Consider the following 12,256-nt stretch of genomic DNA (forward strand, 5'->3'; position numbering starts at 1 on the left):
GGAGTGGTGTTGGATATGACTCTTCATAAAAACATGAAAGTCAACAACAGAGAACACAGAAAGAAGCCATCCATCATATTTGACTACAACAACTAGGGAGGAGTGGACCACATTGATAACCCTACAGGAATCTAATGTGTCTGTGTACTACACTGTATTTGAGATCTGGTCTGAGATAACCTCGTTAGCAGTAGGAAACTTCACAGGAGGAGCATATTCGGCAAAAGCTTGTGACCCCCAAGATACAGAGAAGACATCACCTTCCTAGAACCGTAGCCACTGCTTTTCATAATCACTTCATCTTCAAGTGGAGGAATCTGGTCAGGCTCCATCTGAAGCCTGCAAAACTAGCACAACAAATGCAAAAATCACATCCATCAATCCATCCATTCATTCATCCATGCATTGATCAAGGATGAGCCTTGTGGTCTCAGACCCAAATCCAGACCATGCCAGTGTTAACTATGGGCAGTACATAGGGTAATTCTCAATTATTGATTGAGTTGCCGAATGTATAGCAGGGTTCAGTCGGTTAGGGGTCCATAATGGCTCTCTAGAGACCCCTGCTGTTCATATGCGACTGCACGTCAAAGCTGCATAATTTATGAAAGGAATTCCTCTGACTCTACTATATGCAAGCTTATCTATATGCTGCTATATGAACAGACTCAGTCCACATGTTTTGATGGAGATCCGTGGGTCTCCACACTCTCCCATGAATGTGGCTGCAGTTGCAGATAGTTGGAAATTAAAATGTGAAATGATTGTGAGTATTGCACATTTTGAGCCACACACTGGGCATGAGATATACAGTACAACAACTATTTTAATATTTCAAATACACATTAATTTGGGCCCCAATTAATTCAAAAAACCTAAATTGCATGAATAATGGTGTACATAGGTGGCACAGATGGTGCAGTGGGTAGCACTGCCGCCTCACAGCAAGGAGGTCCTGGGTTCGAATCCCGGTCGGCCCGGGCCTCTCTGTGGAGTTTGCATGTTCTCCTGTTCACATGGGTTTCCTCTGGGTACTCAAGAACATGCAGGTTGGTCTGATTGAGTCTAAATTGCCTGTGGGTATGAGTGAGTGAATTGTGTGTGTGCCCTGTGATGGACTGCCCATCTGCCCTGGGTGTATGCCTGCCTTTTGCGCAATGTATGCTTGGATAGGCTCCAGCCCCCCTCTGCGACCCTGATCATGATAAGCTGTATAATGGATGGATGGATGGATGGTGTAAATATGTAATAAAAAAAATTTATCCAAGGTCTGTTGAAGAATAATTAAAAAAATGTCTCTCCATAGCAATAGAATGTGATTGATTCACTCCAACTCGAGCGCAAATGGCGCACTACAAAATTGCAGGTATTCCTCCATGCCTACTAACCTATAAACATGCCCTGTCCATAGCACGTTCATCATATTTCTCTACCTTAATTGATGAAAATATAAACAATCCTAGGCACCTGTTTAAAACTGTTGCCAGATTGACTAAGAATCATGTTGATCCCTGTGTCTCAATATCGTTTAGTAGCAAAGATTTCATGAATTTCTTTAATGACAAAATTATTCAAATCAGGGACAAGATTCAGTTCTTCTGCCACCCCTCTGTCCTTCCATCCACTGAACACATAGATGCACAATCCTCGGAATGACCGAAGGCTTATCTGAACTCTTTTACGCCAATAGAGCTCATTGAATTTAATACCATAGTCAATTCTTCAAAATCTTCTACTCCTATCCCAACAAAGCTTTTGAAGGAGCTACTACCTGTGATTGGAGCACCAATCCTACATATTGTCAATGCTTCTTTAGCATCTGGACACATACCACAGACTCTTAAACTTGCAGTCATCAAACCACTTCTTAAGAAGCCAAACTTAGATGTGAATTATTTGTCCAACTACAGGCCCATTTCGAACCTTCCGTTCCTGTCTAATGTACTAGAAAAGCTCATTTCAAAACAACTTTGTTCATTTCTGCACCCCAGACATGTATTGGAAGTTGTTTTAGACCCTTCCACAGCACTGAAACAGCCCTGGTCAAAGTACTCAATGACCTACTCCTCGCTTCTGACATCTCTGTACTTGTGCTTCTAGATTTAAGTGCAGCATTCAACACAGTTGATCACCTGATCCTGTTGGATAGACTTGAAAATCTTGTAGGCCTCGGTGGCCTCTCTTGGTTTAGATCATACCTATCAGATCAATATCAATTTGGGCACTTTAACAATGACTCCTCTTATCAATCCAGGGTTAGATGCGGAGTACCACAAGGATCTGTTCTTGGGCCCTTGCTTTTCTCTCTATATATGCTTAAGTTATTCGCAAACATGGCATTAACTTCCACAGCTATGCTGACGACACACAGTTTTATCTATCAGTCAAAGGAAGCTTGTCTTAAAGACATAAAGAAATGAATGAAGCATAACTTTTGTTGCTAAGCTCAGATAAGACTGAGATAATGGTAGTGGGGCCAATGTCTTTGAGAAGTAAATTATCTGATGATGTGCCAAACATTAATGGAATTTCCATCACTTCAAGTGCTGTCATCAAAGACCTTGGTGTTACTTTTGATCCAGATCTTGCATTTGATGCACATATTAAAAACATCTCTTGGGTTGCTTTTTATCACTTGAGGAATATCTCCAAAATTCGGAAGATACTGTCCCTAAATGTTGCAGAAAAGCTAGTGCATGCTTTTGTTACCCCTTTTGTCTGGATGTGCAAATTCCTCTCTGAAAGGGCTCCAGCTAATTCAAAATGAGAAAAAACTAGAACAAGGAGATTTGAGCACATCAGCCCAGTGTTAGCTTCACTTCACTGGCTGCCTGTTCCGAATAGATTACAAAATACTACTTCTCACTTTTAAAGCCTTAAATGGGCTTGCCCCTCTGTATTTAAACAAATTCATTAATCCTTATACTCCCTCCCGAATACTCCGTTTGCAGGGTGCAGGCCTCCTTGTTATTCCTAGAATAACTAAAAGTTCCATAGGTGGCAGAGCCTTTTCCTATCGTGCTCCTTTCCTGTGGAACAAATTGCCTGCTCATGTTTGAGGTGCAGACACTATCACCTGATTTAAATCTAGGCTAAAAACTTATCTCTTTAGTCTGTCCTGTAGTTGAGGGGCAGGAGTGGGTGGCTGGCATAAGCTATAGAGTCTCTGGTGGACTTGGCGGTCAGTGTTGTCAGTGGATCATTGTTGGTAGTGCTGTGTTAAGCATAACCAGTCATGGTCTGGTGGTGACTGTCTCTCCCTCCTGCTGTGATTGACCAATTACTATCTGGACCCCCTAACGACGTTACTTTCCTCTTCTCCCCGCTCTGGGCATCTGCCCGGAGCACTAGCCCAACTTTTCCTGCACACGCCCTCCTGGCTCGGAGCTCCAGCCCAAGACCAGCCATACAACTCCCTCCTGCCACTGCTGATTCAGCTGTAACACCAAGGCTGTCCCCTTGCCTGACAGTGCCACCCATTGGTGTTCCTGCCATCCCTCAACCTCATCTCTGCTTCAAGTTTATAATTGGACATTTATGTACTTTTATTTAATCTGGTTTTCTGTTTAAAACCATTCTTTCTTCAAACCGGTGTCAACCAGCGCCAGATGGGTTCCCCTACTGAGTCAGGTTCTGCTCAATGTTTCTTCCTGTTTCCAGGGAGTTTTTCCTTGCCACTGGTGCCCTAGCCATAATCTTGGGGCCCGGTTTCTCTGTAAAGCTGCTTTGCGACAAAGGCCCTTTGTAAAAAGCGCTATAGAAATAAAATTGAATTGAATTGAATTGATCATAGCAACACCCATTTCAGAGTTTATGAAGCCTCACTTTCCTATCACTACAGGTAAAACAATGACAGCCTCAGAAATAATACAGCACAAGCCATTTGAAACATGCTAGATATAGGAACAGCCCAGATGTACTATAGTAATGAAAAATTTAAGGATGGAAGCGTAGTGATGCAATAATGAGGCTCTCCATTCGAACCCATTTCAACATGGGGTCTGCAGACCCTAACCCTAACCCTTAGGAGGTCCCTGGCCAGACATTATATTCAATGACTACATACAGATTTGGGAAATATTTTAAAATATTAAGCCTTTTTTTAACAATATACAGTGCATCTGGAATGTATTCACAGCGCTTCACTTTTCCCACATTTTGTTATGTTACAGCCTTATTCCAAAATGGAATAAATTCATTTTTTTCCTCAAAATTCTACACAACACCCCATAATGACAACATGAAATAAGTTTTTTTGAAGTTTTTGCAAATTTATTAAAAATAAAAAACTAAGAAATCACATGTACATAAGTATTCACAGCCTTTGCCATGAAGCTCAAAATTGAGCTCAGGTGCATCCTGTTTCCACTGATCAACCTTGAGATGTTTCTACAGCTTAATTGGAGTCCACCTGTGGTAAATTCAGTTGATTGGACATGATTTGGAAAGGCACACACCTGTCTATATAAGGTCCCACAGTTGACAGTGCATGTCGGAGCACAAACCAAGCATGAAGTCAAAGGAATTGTCTGTTGACCTCCGAGACAGGATTGTCTCGAGGCACAAATTTGGGGAAGGGTACAGAAAAATTTCTCCTGCTTTGAAGGTCCCAATGAGCACAGTGGCCTCCATCATCCGTAAATGGAAGAAGTTCGGAACCACCAGGACTCTTCCTAGAGCTGGCCGCCCGTCTAAACTGAGCAATCGGGGGAGAAGGGCCTTAGTCAGGGAGGTGACCAAGAACGCGATGGTCACTCTGTCAGAGCTCCAGCGTTCCTCTGTGGAGAGAGGAGAACCTTCCAGAAGGACAACCATCTCTGTAGCAATCCACCAATCAGGCCTGTATGGTAGAGTGGCCAGACGGAAGCCACTCCTTAGTAAAAGGCACATGGCAGCCCGCCCGGAGTTTGCCAAAAGGCACCTGAAGGACTCAGACCATGAGAAACAACATTCTCTGGTCTGATGAGACAAAGATTGAATTTTTTGGCGTGAATGCCGGGCGTCATGTTTGGAGGAAACCAGGCACCGCTCATCACCTGGCCCATACCATCCCTACAGTGAAGCATGGTGGTCACAGCATCATGCTGTGGGGATGTTTTTCAGCGGCAGGAACTGGGAGACTAGTCAGGATTGAGGGAAAGATGAATGCAGCAATGTACAGAGACACCCTGGATGAAAACCTGCTCCAGAGTGCTCTTGAGCTCAGACTGAGGCGACGGTTCATCTTTCAGCAGGACAACGACCCTAAGCACACAGCCAAGATATCAAAGGAGTGGCTTCAGGACAACTCTGTGAATGTCCTTGAGTGGCCCAGCCAGAGCCCAGACTTGAATCCGATTGAACATCTCTGGAGAGATCTGAAAATGGCTGTGCACCGATGCTCCCCATCCAACCTGATGGAGCTTGAGAGGTGCTGCAAAGAGGAATGGGCGAAACTGCCAAAAGATAGGTGTACCAAGCTTGTGGCATCATATTCAAAAAGACTTGAGGCTGTAATTGCTGCCAAAGGTGCATCAACAAAGTATTGAGCAAAGGCTGTGAATACTTATGTACATAAAAAAAATTCAAAAAAACTTATTTTATGTTGTCATTATGGGGTGTTGTGTGAATTTTGAGGAAAAAAATGAATTTATTCCATTTTGGAATAAGGCTGTAACATAACAAAATGTGGGAAAAGTGAAGCGCTGTGAATACTTTCCGGATGCACTGTATATAACCTTTTTAACTCATGATGGGGGTCCATCAGCCTGGGTGGGGGTTTCTATACCAGAAAATATAGAAAAACCTATATCGAACAATTTGTAGCTTGGTCAAAACATTGCTTATTTATGCAATGGACAGTCCATAATAAATGTTTTAATATTTTAGCTTCAAATCCAATGGCCTACAACAGTATTGTGCCTACAAAATTCCAGATATCCAGCTTCCTTTAGCTTAGATCTGGCGTACATCCACCACTGAGATGCAGCCCAGATGCTCCATAGCGTGTACAGGAAGTGGCCCAGATTTGGTTGCCATACCCAGTCCAGATGTGAACCATAGAGCAAAAAGTGATCTTGTTCGCTGGCTGAGATGTGGCCGTATTATGGCCTACCCTCTGTACACTCACTCCCATGTGGTGCCTGAGCTGAATCTCACTGGTGTATGAGTCTAATATTTCATATTTGAAAAGCAAAGACTATACTTCATAAACTTTTTGAGGTATTTATCAACCTAGCATTTGACATTTGTTTTTCAAATAACCGAATGGCAAGTTACTCAGAGAGGTACAGTCTCTATTCTATGAGGCCCTCTATGCAGGTATACAGCTGACCAACAAACCTTGTGATTTATGTGAATGTTTTGTCTAGGTTCGGATTCTAGGATTACCATTTCCTTTTACAATTGGTAGGGGAGGCACAAACTAACAAGGGGAATGTTGAAACATGGGGATTCTGCACAGTTGCATTTGTGCAAAAAATGATGGGTGTTTTTATTTATGTATTATAATGACCCACTTCTCATATATGAGTGGTAGGGCGATTTGAAAACAAATCTATGTTTTACCATGAAAGTAATGTTTTTTCACCAAAGTATTTTTTTATTAACTCAATATGATGTGTGAACACCACAGACTCATAATTTCTTGTGGGTTATAAGGCAGTATAGTTTTGGCACTAGCAAGCAGAGACTGTGAGCCATGCAGGAGTGCAACTAGCAGAGCCAGGGCATGTTGAAATGCTGTGTTCCAACATGCCCCCGACTATTATAAATGCATCAGCCACAATAACTTTTAATGTAACATTGTATATTTCATGTGTACCATTTACTTATTTGGTCCTATTTAGCACTCGATCGTATACATTTCTTCCGAGACATTCAATAAATATTAATTTTGCCATATGCAGTTAGTATAGTATAGTATAATTATCCGATGAAAAATGTAAATGGTAAGACATGCTGGATTCACCATTCAGGAATTGACTTGTATTAAAACAAAGCATTTTTCCAGTCTGCGTTCCAACATTTGAGATGCTGTTTCCACTCCTGCTATCTTCAACTGAACTATAATAGGAAAGACCTATAACTGTACTGATGATCTATAATTATAGCAAAGACATGTATCTCCTTTCTGGATTAAATATATTGCTTTAGTATGTATACATTTGTTCATTAAACGAAAGATAAAAGTGTCTCCCCTATATGATGAGCCTAAAATGCTGATGAAGTGAAAGCCATCATTTGTCTCTAGATAGTGGAAACCATTATGCAAGTTCCTTTCCAACAAAATTATTTAAAAAGTTGTTTCTGAGCTGAACAATATATTTACAGTATCATAAAATAAATAGCGTAATCTTCTCTAACTGAAATCTATTGCTGGGACATACTGTACAATTGTACTATTAAACAACTGGACAGCCAAACAAACTGAAAACAATCATAATGACAAATGAGGAGTTTAAATTACCAGCATTAAAAGGGTAAGCTTCCATTTTTTCCACAAATATAATGTATGTTCATCTTTGAGTAACAGTGAAATACTTACCAGCAATGCCTTCATTTTTGTTATTAGTATGATAAAGTACTTTTGTGGTTTTCAAAGGAGACTTCAAGAGTGTTTGAGAACTGGGATGGTAGGAATGGCATCTGCCAAGTTATGGGTTGGCGCGGCATACCCCATGACAATATCAAGACTTTGGCACTTTTCAGGATTTCCAACAAAAGTAACCATAATAACCACAGACTCTTAGCCCTTAAAAACTTTAACTTCTGTACCTTCTCACCTCATGTAAGCACAGGTATAACTGTACAGAGCCACTTTCTAAAGCCCCGAATTTGGTAATGTGTTTTTTCTTTATCCTTATCTTAAGATTACATCACAAATGCTCCAGCTGCACAATTATTAATTCTCCCCATTGGAGACTTACTGTGCAGGTGCATCTCAAAAAAGTAGAATACTTGGGAAAATTTCTTTTTTTTTCGTAATTGAATTTAAAAAGTACAGCTTTCATATATTCTAGATTCATTACACATCAAGTTAAATATTTCAAGCCTTTTTTTTGTTTTAATCTTGATGATTATGGCTTACAGCTCATGAAAATAAAAAATGAAGTATCTCAAAATATTAGAATATTACATAAGACCATCATTATGCACTCAATACTTGGTTGGGCAATCATGGGGAAGACTGCTGACTTGACAGTTGTCCAGAAGACAGTCATTGACATCCTCCACAAGGAGGGTAAGCCACAGAAGGTCATTGCTGAAAGGGCTTGCTGTTTCCAGAGTGCTGCATATAAGCAGATTCATGGAAAGTTGACTGGAGGGGAAAAGTGTGGTAGGGAAAGATGCACAAGTAACAAGGATGACCGCAGCCTTGAGAGGATTGTCAAGCAAAGCCAATTCAGGAACTTGGGGGAGCTTCACAAGGAGTGGACTGAGGCTGGAGTCAGTGCATCAAGAGCCACCATGCACAGACATGTCCAGGAAATTGGCTACAAGTGTAGCATTCCTAGTGTAAATCCACTCCTGAACCAGAGACAATGTCAGAAGTGTCTTACCTTGGCTAATGAGAAAAAGAACTGGACAGTTGCTCAGTGGTCCAAAGTCCTCTTTTCAGATGAAAGTACATTTTTCATGTCATTCAGAAATCAAGGTCCCAGAGTCTGGAGGAAGAGGCACAGAATATAAGTTGCTTGAAGTCCAGTGTGAAGTTTCCACAGTCAGTGATTTGGGTGCCATGTCATCTGCTGGTGTTGGTCCACTGTGTTTTATTTAAGTCCAGCCAAACTAAAACATCCTGATACAAGTAAATCACAGAAAGACAACAATTAAGGTTTACAGGGAGGTAGGGAGGGACAGGGAGAGGTGCTGCTTGAAGAGGTGCTTCTTCAGTCTGCGCTTGAAGATGGGAAAAGATTCTACCGTTCTGACCTCAACGGGGAGTTCGTTCCACCACCGTGGAGCCAGAACAGACAGTAGTCGTGAGCGTGAGGTGGAAGTTCGGAGAGGGGGAGGTGCCAAGCGGCCTGTGGAGGCTGAACGAAGAGGTCTGGCAGGGGTGTAAGGTCTGATGATTTTTTTGGACCAGGAGCTGGGTCGAGTAGGGGGTGAGAAAGGGGCGGATTCTCCGGATGTTGTACAGGAAGAACCTGCATGCCCGGGTCACCACCGCAATGTTCTCGGAGAGGGACAGTCTGTTGTCGATCACCACGCCGAGGGTCCTTGCACAGGGTGATGAGGTCACTGTGGTATCCCCTAGTGAGTTGGAAAAATCGGAGAAGGGAGAGGTTAGAGCAGGGATGAAGATTACCTCCGTTTTACCTGGATTGACCTTTAGATGGTGGTTGTCTGGATGTCACTCAGGCAAGCAGAAATACAGGCTGAAACCTGTGTATCAGATGATGGGAATGAGATGGAGAGTTATCGAAGGTATCGTCCTCATAGCAGTGGTAGGATAGACCATGTGTAGTGATAACAGGGCCAAGGGAACGAGTGTAAAAAGAAAAAAGAAGCAGGCCTAGGACTGAGCCCTGGGGAACTCCTGTGGCAAGGGGCCGAGGCGTCGATACCGTACCAGCCCAGGCAACCTGGAAGGAGCGACCAGAGAGGTAGGACTCAATCCAGTCCAGGGCTGTGCCACAGATCCCCATTGCTGACAGGGAGGACAGGAGGATGGAGTGATCCACAGTGTCGAAGGCAGCAGAGAGATCCAGAAGAATGAGGACAGAGGAGAGGGAGGCTGCTTGTGCAGCATGACTGCAGCATGACTGACTTCACTGACGGAGAGGAGCGCGGTTTCTGTCGAGTGGCCAGATCTGAAGCCAGACTGATGGGGGTCTAGCAGGTGGTTGTTAGAAAAGAAAGAAGAAAGTTGACTAGAAGCGGCTTGTTCTATGGTTTTAGATAGAAAAGGAAGAAGTGATAGGCGGTAGTTCTGGATGATGGAGGGATCCAGAGTAGGCTTTTTTAGCAGCGGGGTGATGTGGGCCCGCTTGGAGGATGATGGAAAACAGCCAGAAGACAGGGAGGAGTTGACAAGGGAGGTGACAAATGGGAGAATGTCAGGTGTGATAATCTGGAGGAGAGAAGAGGGGATAGGGCACAGGTTGTAGGGCGGTGGGAGAGCAGGAGTTGAGAAACATCAGAGTCTGTAAGGGGAGAGAAAGTGGAAAAGGAAGGGATGGGCCTAGAGGGGGGGAAGGGCACAGAGATGGGGGCGGTGGTTGTAAAGGATCTGCAGATATCTGTGACCTTCTCATCGAAAAAATCTGCACAGTCATCAGCAGCGAAGGAGGACTAAGGTGGAGGAGGCGGTGCGCTGAGCAGCGAGGAGAAAATAGAGAACAGTTTCCGGGGGTTAGAAGTGGAGTTCTGAATTTGTGTTTGATAGTATTTTACTTTGCCGGCAGTGACAGCAGAAGAGAATGCCGCCAGGAGAGACTGATAAGTTGTGAGGTCTGAAGGGTCTCTGGATTTTCCCCACTTCCTCTCCGCTGTGCGGAGGCTGGCCCTGGAGGTACGGAGGGCGTCAGATATCCAAGGACTGGGAGGGGATGTGCGAGGTGGCTTTGAGACAGGGGGACAGAGAGAGACAAAGGTGGAGGAAAGAGATGAAAGGAGGGTGGCAGATGCAGTCAGTGGGGAGTTTGGAGAAGGATTTGAGAGGGGGGAGTGAGGTGGTAACAGTGGTGGCAAAGGAAGAGGGTGAGAGGGAGTGGAGGTTACGGCGGGCTGAGGAAGTGTGGGTGGGAGGAGGATGGGGAGGAAGAGGGAGGGAGAATGAGATGAAGTGGTGATCAGATGTATGCAGAGGGGTAACCGTGAAATCGGAGCATGAGCAGTTCCTAACAAAGACAAGGTCTAGGACATTGCTCGCCTTGTGGGTTGGAGGAGAGTGTTGCAGGGAAAGGTCGAAGGGGTGGAGTAGTGGTAGGAAGGCAGCAGCCTGGGAGGCTTCAAGGTGGATGTTGAAGTCTCCCAGGAGAATCAGTGGGTTTATTGCTTTTGTAAAACGGTTACCAAACATAACAATATAGATATTATAGACACAATTATAGAACAATTTCAATACAAGAATAATTTACAAGAAAAGTCACAGAGATGAGTCTTCAGTCTGCGTTTGAAAGTGGTCAGAGACTCTGGAAGGAAGGTCATTCCACCACCGTGGGGCCAGAACAGACAGCAGTCATGGCCGTGAAGAGCAGGTGTGGCGAGGGTGAGGTACCAGGCATCCCGAAGTAACGGAGGGGTCTTGCTGGTGTATACATCCTGATAAGTGACTGAATATATACAGGGGCTGATCCCTTAACTGCCTGGTTTGCGAGCACCAAAGTTTTAAATTTTATGCGAGCCATAACAGGCAGCCAGTGGAGGTTGCTGAGCAGGGAGGGGACGTGAATGTCTGGGAACATTGAATACCAGACGGGCTGTGGTGTTCTGGATCAGTTGGAGGGGTCTGATAGCAGATGCTGGAAGGCCAGCCAGCAGAGAATTGCAATAGTCCAAGCAGGACAGGACCATTGCTTGTACAAGGAGCTGAGTGGAGTAGGTGGTGAGGAAGGATTGGATTCTCCGGATGTTGTACAGGAAGAACCTGCATGCCCGGATGTTCTCGGAGAAGGACAGCCTGTTGTCCATCACCACTCCGAGGTTTCTTGCACTGGGGGATGAAGTCAATGTGGTATCCCCTAGTGAGATGGAAAAATCTGAGAAGGGAGAGGTTAGAGCAGGGATGAAGATTACCTCCATCTTACCTGGGTTGAGCTTTAGATGGTGGTTGCCCATCCAGCTCTGGATGTCTCTCAGGCAGGCGTAAATACGGGTAGAGACCTGTGTGTCAGATGGGTGTCATCGGCATAACAATGATATGACATGCCATGAGCAGAGATAACAGGGCCAAGGGATCTGGTGTAAATGGAGAAGAGGTGGGGACCGAGGACTGAGACCTGGGGGACTCCTGTAACAAGGGGGCGAGGGCTGGTCAGAGAGATAGGATTTAATCCAATCTAAGGCTGTGCCACAGATCCCTGTAGATGGCAGGGTGGATAAGAGGATGGAGTTGTTGACCATGGCGAAGGCTGCAGAGAGGTCAAGGAGGATCAGGACAGAGGAGAAGGAGGCTGCTTGCGCAGCCTGAAGGGACTCATTGACGGAGAGGAATGCGGTCTCCATCAAGTGGCTAGGTCGTAAGCCGGACTGCAGGTGATTCTGTGAGAAGAAGGAAGAGAGCTGTTTGGAGGCAGCTCGTTCAACAAATTTTGGATAGAAGGAGAGA

The sequence above is a fragment of the Conger conger genome, chromosome 9 (assembly GCF_963514075.1).
Source record: "Conger conger chromosome 9, fConCon1.1, whole genome shotgun sequence".
Lineage (NCBI taxonomy): Eukaryota > Metazoa > Chordata > Actinopteri > Anguilliformes > Congridae > Conger > Conger conger.